The 13,109-nt window shown below is 40.4% G+C and overlaps 1 non-coding gene across 1 annotated transcript; it reads right to left on the bottom strand.

Annotated features, from left to right (window-relative positions):
* Positions 1–7,590: 7,590 nt before the first annotated feature.
* On the bottom strand, positions 7,591–7,674 carry Trnas-gga. The gene is given in 2 exon segments: positions 7,591–7,625; positions 7,635–7,674. It is a non-coding gene; the product is annotated as a tRNA-Ser (tRNA).
* Between the last annotated feature and the right edge of the window lie 5,435 nt (positions 7,675–13,109).

The following is a 13,109-nucleotide window of genomic DNA, read 5'->3' as shown; positions in this document are numbered from 1 at the left end:
CTTGCGTAGTGAGGGTACCTACTTTCGCATCAATGGTGGTATTTACGTCATTCCTAACTGAGTCAATCTGTGTTGTCATATCCGTTTTCAACTCTGATAAAAACTTGTCTCTGTCTTTCTCACGTTGTTCGCGATCACGTTCGCGCTGTTCCCTCTCCTGTCTGTCTAGTATCAATTCCTGTAACATTTTGGCAATGTCAATTGATACCGTTATCGGGGAGGTGGGTGTTTCCTGCTGAGTGTCGTCCACGTTAACTACCTCTTGTCTGTCGTCTGTCTTGGCCGTCGTTCCGCGTGAGCGGAGTCGGTAATGTTTGTTAACAGTGCCGTCGCTTTCGTCTGCAGAGTTCGCGCTCGATTGTCCGTCCGCCATAATGAAATTCAACTATTGCCAACTTAAAATGGGTACTGCCAACTGAAATTCTGATTGTCAATTATTCTTGCCGCGCAAGTTAAAGTCGCGGCGCGTTCGTCAAATGTCTAATGTTACGTGGGTAATAACTGACACACGTCTGTAGCAAAAAGACAAGATGGAGTCAACGCCGTTGAAACAATTGATTGCCAACGCTGTTACACAGAAAAGACTGAAATGGCATCCATCTTGAACTTACACGAGAATACTAACTACAGTATAAAACAAATAGTTAAGCAAAAGGTTACAGAAAATGTTCAAATATTTACGTAGAAAAAAAAAAAGGTTTTTTACGTTAAGCTACAGAAGGGATAGAGTGAGGTCGAATTTGAAGGTCAAATGAGCTACTCTTTAGACAGAACTATGGCAAACGAAAATTTGGTACTCACTCGGCGTTGTCTTCAAAACTGCAAATCTGCGTCTTATTAAATCCCAAGATATTTGTGTAAATACCACGTCCTTCAATATTGCGTATATTTATTGCTTATCCGTAATTTTACGCGGTATTGGGTTCCAAAGAGCGATAGTTAACATGAAATAAGACAATCATATATTAGTACCGTGACACTTTCAATATTTTAGTCAAGTCCCTGTTCGGGCGCCAGATCTGGTATGATTTTTTTTTCTTTTTTTTTTTAGTGATTTAATTGAAAGCTTTGTTGCTTTGGTAAAAATAAAATTGGTTCTTTTTGTCGTGACAGAATAAATTACTATTAATCACACCAGATTTGTCGGAGAACAGCAGCAACATGTGTAATTGATCCAGCTTTAAGAAATTCTATTACCTTTTAGCGGAAAATTCGTGCGGTACTCTCCGACGTTAGAAAAGTCGTGGTGTTCCGTTCGGAGCAGGAGGCGGCTGTCTTTTCTCATTCGCGATATCGAAAATTACTAAAAAATGAACAGAAATTTTTTTTCGGAGGAAGATCGCTCGGAGAAAACAGACAGAAGTTACATGAAAGAAACCTAAGTGACCAACTAATTGGATTTGTACGAACTTATAAACGGAACTGAAGGAACTTGGAATAAATACTATAGCGATGTCGTCACGACAGCCTCCTGTTCCGACAGAACACACGCTGGATCATAAGCTGCATAAATCTTTTAAACAGAAAAGATTATCACAAGTATAATTAATGAAAATAAGGTTGAGAGATTTTCTTTGAAATTAAATAAACTTCAAGGCTTCAAGTATTATATTATGAAACGGAAACTTAGATTAACATGGCCACCCATTGTGGCGGTGGAGCGAATTTTCATGATATACATTCTCGCTTGTTTGTGGCTACATATATTTTTTAATCACTTAAACTCTTAAAGTTACAATAAAATGATTATATCAGTATGGAGCACAATACTTTTGCGTCCGACTCGCAACACATTCACAGAACAGCTAGAGAGCGGCGCGGCTCCCTGCAGAAGTAAAAATTGGCAATTGTTATTTTGAAACATAGGTGCATCGTTTTTTTTTTACTGATCGATAACAGCGTATAACAATTTATAGCTATAGTGATATTCTGCGCTTTTCAGGAGCGCGGCAAAGATATCTGGTTACAACATTCATTGGTATATGTTAAAAGTTCGCACATACTGACGCGAATACAGAAAAAAAAAACTTTTACATGTTAAAAATCGCAGTGATAAAGGCTGTAATGTCACAGACGTCACGTCAGCTAGGCACGTCAGCTAGGCAGGTCTGTTGCAGGCAGAAATGCCTGGGCGTGCATATCACTATAAATCTCTTATTTTTGGACAAAATCTTCGGTATTGTTTTGAATTCAGCAGTTTTATTTAGATGAAAGGTTTTCTTACTATCGTTAAGCTACAAATGAAGATCATAGTTCTATATTACTGAATCCTGTCGAAACAAACGTAGATCAATATGAGAAGATGCTTTGCCCCATTGCAAGCTTCGGATATTTTACATTCAAGTTACTTAATCCATTTTGTTATCAAAACTTAACCCAACCCCCTTACAATGAATTCGTTTCTTTTATTTATTTATTTATTTTCGTTTGGCATCGTCACTGGAAGTGTGAACTAATTTACATGTGTAAACGTCCAACTGTTGCCAGTCATTAGATTACAATTGTTTTCAATGAAAGGAATTCTAAACAGGAAACAAAATAGCTTCATACATCGAAAATAATGCTGAGCTTAAACTTTTTTAAACATGCACGTTAGAAAAGATAAATATTCTCCTCTTGCAACTGAAAGGAGAAAGTTTATAAGATAAAAAAATTTTATTTGTTAAAACAAATGTCTCTCTTTTGCCTCTTTTTCTGTCCCCCATAACCCTCCCCCAACGAGTACAATAGCAAGATATTTCATTAACAACTTCCAGCATTGCAGCGCGTCAGCAATCGTAAGTATCGACATAATTATGAAAAATCCGCTTCGACTGCTCAAACTATCTGGTGTTCACCTAGGTTTCAGCGTGGGTAACCACGCCTCCTTCAGAACAAAAATAAAACAGCTTGCCTAAATAGGCATAGTCAAAGGTTAAACTCAACACCTACAGCGGCAAGACCCCATAATTTCTTTTTCTTTTTTTTTTACAAATACAAGGTACATATGTACCAAGTCAATCATATTACTTATCTCAACCCTGTGTGTGCTGCTTCGCCCCAGTCAACATACGATGGCCACAGGCTCTCCACGGTTCGGTCTTGGCGCTGTAAGTGTTGAGTTTAGCCTTTGACTATGCCTATTTAGGCAAGCTGTTTTATATTTGTTCTGAACAAGGCGTGGTTACCCACGCTGAAACCTAGGTAAACACCAGGTAGTTTGTGCAGTCGGGGCGGATTTTTCATAATTATATTTCATTAACATTCAGTACTCCTCACCCAACAGTCAGCCAAGATACCTAAAGAAGAGCACCAATATGTTCACAGTTTCTTGTAGAAGCAACCCAGTGCAAACGTAACTTCCTCAGATTTACAAATAAGGTAAAGAAGCACGAATTCTGTTGGTGCTGGACCATGAAATTCTTTTTTATGTCAGTCCTTAAAACAGGTGGAAATTTAAGTTCAGGAGTACACTATTTGTTAAGAAGTGTAATGAATTGCACAATTAATTGATTGTAGAGATCTCTCAGAACAATGTGTGTTGGTCAACTTCAGCCAATAGTTTCACATTTTCTTGAGTCAGAGAGGGAGACACAACCATTATGAGTATAATAAAAATAGTCCCAGGCGCTAACACTTCATACACATTTAAATTTTTTATGTGATAACACTTCAGAATGTACACAATAAAAATTAAATTTTCACATCTTGCAGTGTAATGGAGAAACTTTATAAGCCAACACAATTTTAAGAAATAAAATAAATATCTCTGTCTCTTTCTTTCTTTCTTCCTTCTGTAGCAATGTGTACAGAGACAAGAAATTTCATTTCAGTGACTTCCAAAGCTCCAAATACCATAGATCAACCAAAAACCTTCAGAAGAGCCCAATTGTGGCCATAATGCAGAAGCAACACAATATACACTAACTTCCTTATAAAATGTATTAATAATGTATAAACAGCAACAGCTCTGTTGGTGTTGGACTATGAAATTTAAGCATGACCATGTATATGCTTTGGCAAAGGATTTAATGAATTGCATACTGTACTATTTGTGAAAGTCACTTGAACAGTATGTGTTGAACACTTCATTTTCTTGTCTGGAAGGACCATAATCATTACTGTAAAACAGAAGCAGAAATTTGTTTGTCCTAGTACTTTCAACTTTTGACCTACCACCAATATTTAACATAATCTTCTATCCATTTATGACATTTTCAGTGCCCTGAGTGGTAAGAGTCTAGAAAAAAATTAAAAGCAATTTCCTTTTGTTTTAATAATAATAACGCAATTACAATTACATTCATGTATTTCTTAACTTAAAGTCTGTATGTTCCTCTTCTTTTTAGCATTACAACAAACATTAATTTTCTTCACATAATCATTGAGGAGAATATTTGTAGAAACAAGTAACAGCTCACTTACTATTCTATCTTCAGGATGTCCATTTTTACAAGTGAAGTGTGGTAGGAAGAAACCTAATGTGTTTACCCTGTTAGTTGTCAAATTAATTACAAGCTCTCTCTGATTGCTGTGTCTCAGGAATTCGGTCTCCCTGCTACTTTCAATTAGTTTCTGCACTGTTATGTAGTTGTACATGACAGCATTCACCATATGCAAGGGTGGGTACAGCAGGCCTCCCCTGTCCATAGCTGCTATTAAAGTGTTATTGCAAGCACTGCCTTGAGGTAATGCTTCCCTGTCCAAACCCATGACTGAAGCACAAAATTCACACTTAAGTTCTTTAGAGCAATCTGAGTACAGTATCCAGATAAATATGTAAGAAGAGGCAGCAGTTTCTCCACCTCCTTTACATCTGTAGGTGAATATTCAATATGAATTGTGTCACTAACAACAGATGTAGATGATCCAGTAGCGGTTTCCAGATCAACTGGAACTGTGGGGAGATTTTTTTCATCAGTTTTTGTAAGAGAAACTGTTACATTCCCAATAAAATTTAATAAAAATAACACGTCAAGCTGTATCGCATTGTTTCTGTAGTAGCGGTCGCGCGGTTCCAGACTGTAGCGCCTAGAACCGCTCGGCCACTCTGGCCGGCAGAATGCCAGTGATAAATGCTACAAATGATCTCGCTGCGAGGTTCTCTGAACATACTCTATGTATCTGGGGCGGTAAAGGTGTGTTACAAATTATTTAATTGGTATATACTCGTAGTTTAGTTATCTGCAGTAATGAGAAGTTAAACCCTTTCTCACGTGTCAAAGCGAAGGTGGTTACCCTTATCTTACTAATGTATTAGTGTATCAGGGCAGAGAAATAATCTGGGCAGCCAATAAACGCTTCCAATTAAACCTGCGGAGCAGTAAGAATGCGGGATCTGTGTCGAGTGCGACGCATTTCCAAGAGTTCGTGGATACTGGCTGCTACTGCGAAAGCCATTTCGCGCGATATCAGACCACCATTACACGAGAAACCTTCTTTGTGTCAACTGGGTACTAGGGGCACGTGCGTCTACTGCAGCGCCCTTGGCGTTTTATTCTCGTGCCGATTCACGTCTGTCACGAGTGGTCGTTTCCATCAGCAACTCAACGCCAAAAATGTGTGCATTGTGTCAGCTGTCCGCTGCGCAGCTTGGCACCTGAATGGTGAAAGTGAAACTGTGAGAGACTCTTCTTTTTACGAAAAAATCGAAGTGCAGTAACAAAATGTACAGAGAAGCAACGCTAATATATTTTATTTTTGACCAAAGCAAAACTCATGAATGACGTTATTACTAAAGGTTGTAAGGTCAATTTTTTCACATTCCTGAAAAGTGGAAGACTAGGAAACGTGTCACCCAGATATTGAAAACATCAGCATTTATCTGCTCGAGAAAATATATTAATACAAATACGTCAAACGGGTACTTTTTTGTAATTCTTCAGGCTTTCCCGGTGATCTAATGACATCTTGGGTTGTCGGGTGTTCTGCCGGATATCAGCGTCGTACTTGCGACCTGAGACTACTCTTCGAGTGGAGCTGGTCCAGTATTTATGCCCGTGGCCTTCTCCCTTCGCCAGGCGCTCCCTCTGCTGTCAGAGCCCGATCGCTGCGGTCTTCTGGAGCATCGCCGTTCCCTTTTCCGTCCGCTGCAGTCCTGGGTGTTCTCTTTGCGGTCTGCGCCCACCAGACACGTTCCTGGGTGTTCCATCTTCGGCCTGTTGCGTTTGGAATCCCGTCTATGGTACCAGGCATTCCCCCTGTGGTCCTCTCCCGCTCACTGTGATCTGCTGGAGCGTTGCCGTTCCATTTTCGGTCCGCTGCGGTTCTAGATACTCCCTCTGCGGTCCGCGCCCGTCAGTCCCGACCCTGGGAGTTCCATCTTCGGTCTGGTGCGCCTGGAACTCTGTATGGGGATCTTTCTCCAAGTTCATGCCTCCAGAAGATCGCAGCGAGTGGGCGTGGACCGCATAGGGAGCGCCTGGTGAAGGGGGAAGGCCACATGCATAAATGCTGGACCAGGTGCACTCGAGGAGTAGTCTCAGGTCGCACCTGATGAAGGTAACGAGGTAAGCTACCGAAATATCGTGCAAGTACGACGCTGATATCCGGCAGAACACCCGACAACCTAAGATGTCAGCTACTTTTTTCTTTACCCCTTCTAACTTGATTTGTATTAAATGCTAGGTAACATCGACAGTTATTTTTGTATATGTGGTGTCCGTTATTCTGACATGTCCGGAAGAACAGACACCATTTTGATCCTGCAGTCATTATAATCAAGACACAAAGGAATTAATGACGTTTATCAGCTAATGGTCATTGATTTAAGTCAGTGGGGAAAGTTGAAAATCTGTGCCGCACCGGGATTGGAAGCCGGGCCTGCTGCTCATAAGACAGACGCTGTGACCACTAAGCCATCCGGACATAGTGGTCACACTAACTGCCCGGACTAGTCTAGGACGCCTCCCGTCAGTCCATATTCTCAACCTATCCACACGCTACTGTCGTAGTGCTCCTGCCCGTATCCTCATTGCTCGCGGCGTTTCGCAGGTCTCCGTAAGAATTCGAGCGTGATGTGCATGTTCGAAAGAACCGACACCACACGTATAGTAGCAATTAATATGAGGCTGGCCAATAATCCCTTTAGTGCAGATGCACAACACGCTCGACTCTAACGGGAATCGCGGAAACGTCGCGAGAAATGAGGATAATGGTCAGGAGCACTACGTCAGTAGTTTGTGGGTAAGTTAAGAATTTGGGTTTGACGGGAGACGTGCTACGGTTGTCCGGGCAATCGTGATTGTGTCTTAATGGTTGTTGTTGTTTTGGGGGGAGGAGACCAAACAGCGAGATCATCGGTCTCATCGGATTAGGGAAGGAATAGGAAGGAAGTCGACCGTGCCCTTTCAAAGGAACCATCCCGGCATTTGCCTGGAGCGATTTAGGGAAATCACGGAAAACCTAAATCAGGATGGCCGGGCGCGGGATTGAACCGTCGTCCTCCCGAATGCGAGGCCAGTGTGCTAGCCACTGCGCCACCTCGCTCGGTGTGTCTTAATGGTTCAAATGGCTCTGAGCACTATGCGACTTAACTACTGAGGTCATCAGTCCCCTAGAACTTAGAACTACTTAAACCTAACTAACCTAAGGACATCACACACACATCCATGCCCGAGGCAGGATTCGAACCTGCGACCGTAGCGGTCGCGCGGTTCCAGGCTGTAGCGCCTAGAACCGCTCGGCCACCCGGGCCGGCTGTGTCTTAATGGCATAGTGGTCAGCGCACCCGAATACTGAGCAGGAGACCCGCGTTGGAATTACAGTCTTCCTCAAATTTTCTAGTTTCCCCATTCATGCAAATCCGTGTCCCCTAGCAACTAAATGTCATTGATTCCTTTGTGTTCAAAAATGGTTCAAATGGCTCTAAGCACTATGGGACTTAACATCTGAGGTCATCAGTTCCCTAGACTTAGAACTACTTAAACCTACCGATATCACACACATCCATGCCCGACGCAGGATTCGAGCCTGCGACCGTAGCAGCAGGGCGGTTCCGGACTGAAGCGCCTAGAATCGCTCGGCTTCCTTTGTGTCTTAACTATTTTTCTCACTAATTGTTTGTGATTTTTTGACCAATCTGTTTCCACAAAAAAATTTTTGTATGTATTTACATTTCTATTACGCATAATGTAGGCCTTTTCTTTGTCTAGGCACCGGTATTGTAAAACGTAAATACCAATAGCTTTTTGCTTTCATATATTTCGCCTCTCTTATGGGAGAGAATTAGTAGGAAAAATATCATATCCTTGTGGATTGTTTGGAGTACGTCGCGGAAAGGAAGTAAATAACAAAATAAAGATTAGGAAGAAACAAAATCAGAAAGCCCATTACTATGTTTAGGAGTGAACTTGGCGAGAATAGGTTAGTTTTCAATTTAGCAGACTACGACACAGTCCACAGTTTCTGCACATGCGCATTCTGCAGGACACTCAATATTTTAGAACTCCGTACTCGGTATGGTGAACTGATAATTGACATCACTGATCCACTCGCGAAGTCATTGGCGGTTAATTTACACGCAGGCACATGAAAGGCACCCACAGCGAGTAGTCGACATTGACCAGCAAGTAGCTCGTGTGAAACAAGCTGTACGTGAACTTCGGGGACAGATGAAACCAACGTTTCATACTTACGTGAAGAAATTACGCTCCCAGAAAGAAATACAACGACCTCTAGGACTGTGTTCAGTGGCACCAAGTTGTAATACGAGCGTACTGACAAGGGGAGGCCGCCAATTGTGAAATTCAGATTCGATTCATATTGCGCATAATAAATGCTCATGGCCAGAGGTGTAATGTGGCAAAGCACCAAGATGCACTTCTCAGCCGTTGTCGAGAAAATCGACAGTTAAAAGAAACCGTTGCGGTGAAATACTCCCTACAATTGATAATTCTCTACAGCGTCGTGGTGCAGCGGTAAGCGCTCGGGTTCGTAATCCGAAGGTCACCGGATCGAATCTCCCGCTATGCAACCTTTTTTTTTGTATTTGTTTTTTGTAATTCAAATGTGTGTATACATACACACACACACACACACACACACACACACACACACACACACACACACACACACACACACACATATATATATATATATATATATATATATATATATATATATATAATTCCCGGCAATCAGTTGCAACAATTATGCATATAATAAGTTGTTGAAAGTCGTTTGTCGTGGAAAAACTGGCGACTTCGAACATCATTATGTTTTCCGCAAACAAAGTTGTATTTCACAAATGTTATTAATTGTCTTCATAATGTTCACCACGTATAGTTAACGAAAGACGTAGAAACGATATTCCGAAACGAATACGTATAGCGTAAGTCAAACGTTCGAATTAGAATAGAAACCCCACGAACACAAATTTGCTGTGGCAGGTATGAAATATAAACTCCGTTACTCGCTCGTTACACTTGAAGTACAGATGTTGAATGGGCTGAAACGAGCCGCCGCATAACAGCGTAGTTGCCTGCTAACTTCGAAAGAAGGTAGATACGGTCCCTAGCGCAAGTTATAACATCGTCGAAAATCAGTGCGGACGTGAGAGCTTTGGTACACCCTGTTAAACAAACGGAAAAATGGAGGCGGTACAATTGGAGAGCGATCCGCCTTCACCAACATGCATAAGTAATTCATTAATAGTTTATATGAAATACAAAAAACTAATAATTAAAAATAGTGTTCCATGGCGCGAGATTCGATCCGGCGACCTTCGGATTACGAACCCGAGCGCTTACCGCTGCGCCACGACGCTGTAGAAAAATATTAATCGTAGAGAGTATTTCACCGCAACGGTTTCTTTTAACTGTCGATTTTCTCGACAACGGCTGAGAAGTGCATGTTGGTGCTTTGCCACATTACACCTCTGGCCATCAGCTTTTATTATGCGCAGTATGAATCGAATCTGAATTTCACAATTGGCGGCCTCCCCTTGTGAGTTGATGTAGTGTTAGCGACTCATATGTCGCGGTCATTGGCGATCAAATGGCGCAGAAGAGGATTGTCTGTGGGATCTTTGTTTTTCTCAGCAGACAGGAACTGTGCTGATTTTAGAGGTGAACAATCATTGGAACACTCATTCTAACGTACAAAGATGCCCTACCGACAAGTACATACTGCTATACAACTGCAGTCATTTGAACGGGGTCGCATTGTGCTCCTGCGGGAAACTGGATGGACTCATATACAAACTGCTGCACATGCTGCACGATGTGGCATGCGGTGTAATTACGTGTGTGTTGTGTTGTACAATTTCAGCAAGATTACAACTAAACAAGTTACTTATTATTCATGTAACATGAGATTTTATTCCCGGCTAATGATCGTTATTTTGTTAAAGAAATCTCCACCTGGGTACGTGTAGCAATGTTGTCTGTCAAGCAGTGTAAATGTTCAAATGGCTCTGAGCACCATGCGACTTAACTTCTGAGGTCATCAGTCGCCTAGAACCTAACTAACCTAAGGACATCACACACACCCATGCCCGTGGCAGGATTCGAACCTGCGACCGTAGCGGTCGCTGCAGTGTAAATGTCACTAAGTTCATTCACAAAAATAATCATTTATAGCCAGCAAACAAGCTAAATGTATGATAAGTAATCTGAACTGAACATAAGTAATGATTCAGTGCTTTTGTTTAAAAGACTTTTAGCAGTTGCAGATCGTTTATAGAATTTAACACTACTGTAATTCGAGGTGGTAACACTTTTCTTTAAACAAAATGAACAGTTTTGTCACACAATACCACACGAACACAACAGTAATGTATTTTCCTGTCAAAATATTTCATAAAAGTTGTTACGAAATAACCAGGCTTCATACATCAGGAGATAAGAATTTGTATGTAAGATGCTGTTTGCATTCATAGAAGTTCAGTTTATTCACAGTCTACTGGAATTTATTACCTCAGAGTCGGTCCTCGACCGCCAATACACAATTATTATCGCAATTATAACCAGAAACATTTATATCTGTATAGAAAATCAATTTAAAACTGCCGCTGCAATATTTCACTAAGATGGCGGCTAACATAAGACAATCACTTATCGATTCTGGTTCAGGCTGTGTTTTACTCCTAATAAATAATATATACAGGGTGTAAATTTTAAGTTGACAAACCAGAATAACTAGAGAATAAGCTTCACACGAAAAAATGTGTAGAATCCAAAGTTGATCATTTTCGAGGGGTACATCTGCTGGTGCTAAAATTAGCCCACCACCCCAGCCCCCTGGGGATGGGGCGGGAGGCAACTTTAAAATTCCAAATGGGAACCCCCATTTTCTATTGCAGAATCAGATTCTACATAAAAAAACTACATACATTTTGTCTTAAACATTCGTTTTAATTCTCAAGAAAATTCATGCTGTCATTTTTGCATGGAAAATGGTTACGGACAAGTAAAAAATACTTATTTACTTTGTAAATTTTGATTCGCTAAAACTAAAACTGTCCCTCTCTTTCCATCAAAAGTTGTGTGGCCTCATGACCACGAAACAAACAAAACGTATCGGAATCTTCGGAAAAAAATCAATATTTAGATCAACATTTGTAAAACTCTAATTCCTCTTTCTCAAATCTCACGCAAACTGCATAAGAGGCAGCGTGGCTTATTGGGTATTGTTCTAGAATGGTAAATTGATAACCTGTGGATCGCTGGTTCAGATTCAGGTGAGGTCTTCCTTTTTTCTCGTTTTGGTATCTTTAACCATTTATGAAATACGATGGATGTTAAGAATAATTCATTAGAGTTGTATTGTTGTAGGCACGGGCGGAAGTGAGTGTGGTATATACCATCCATTTCATCAAGATCAGAGACAGATAGAGAATTCCTTCCAAGTCAAAATAAAAATTCAAAATGTTAGCTACATTTGACACACAGAAATATATGACCTTACATGCACCAAACGCAAGCTCATAGCGACCTTTATTTTTCATTGCAAACCATTCGAATTTCTTGTTGCGACCTACATATCCCAAAACATCACAAGAGCTATGACCATTAACGAAAAGATGGCAGTTCATCATGAAGCTGATATATAAGTTTATAAATAAATGAAGAATCAAATTTTTCATCCAATAGTTTCCGTAATATCGTTTGAGAAAGATTTTAGTCTAGCCGATGTGACCCCGCCATTGTTCTGTCAGAGTAGCGCACCGACATTATGTGACGATACGTCACATAAATGGGCATTTGGAGAAAGGGAAAGGAAGTTTTTGTTGGGCGACTTGTGAATTATAAATTATTTCAAGACTGTTTATGTGTGCGCGAGGTATAAGAAAGATTAAAAAAGTTAAATAATACCACCAAAAATCAGAAACAGCGATGTGATATAAAAGTAAAAGAACATTCTTTTTATCTGTGTAATGAAAATGAACATGACCAGAGACGATTGCTTTATTGAAAATTCTCCTGTTTTGTTTCGTCTAGCGGTAGGCCGCCATTGTAGTGCTGTCTGGTAATTAACTGTATTTTTAACAAATATAATAGAAATTGTGTATTATTGACTTAGTTGTCACCTCTCATGATCGCAACCATTAATTATAATTAACAAAATTTTTACAGAACTTAGTGCAGGGAGCTCATCTCCCCTAGCAGAATTTAGTCGGCCATTACGCTGACGATTCAAGTTATTGAATGTAAATGCGAGAGACTTCTCAATTTTGATCTTTCATTAATTTCAAAGTTAAAGACAGTAGTGATAAATTTCATTTACTAAAATCCACAGCACTGAATGAGTTCAGTATGTTTCATTTTGGTCGTCTAACTGCAGATGAGATTCTCTCCAGTTTTGCCTTGCAAATAATGAACAAGAAATATTGAAAATCATTACAGTACGCAATATCTCAGTTGATCTTTATGTAGTTTTGTACATAAATAACCAGTAGCCCCTGAGACCCACGTTAATAATTACAGTTTGCGTAAGAATACGCATGTTTTCTTTTCTAAATAGCAGCGTTCGCGCAAACTATGTATTAGAAAGCGGTGAGTCGCGCGTTGTGTTTAAAAAATATTATATCGTACGTACTTCGGGGCAGCCGATGTCTGTACGACTGTTATCGCGGTATAAGTTAACAAAAAGTCATGCTAGCCCACAATATTTAAAGCCACCCCAACCAA

The sequence above is a fragment of the Schistocerca piceifrons genome, chromosome 7 (assembly GCF_021461385.2).
Source record: "Schistocerca piceifrons isolate TAMUIC-IGC-003096 chromosome 7, iqSchPice1.1, whole genome shotgun sequence".
NCBI classification, from domain to species: domain Eukaryota; kingdom Metazoa; phylum Arthropoda; class Insecta; order Orthoptera; family Acrididae; genus Schistocerca; species Schistocerca piceifrons.
The sequence above is the reverse complement of the archived record's forward strand: the minus strand, read 5'-3'. Positions and strand labels throughout refer to the sequence as shown.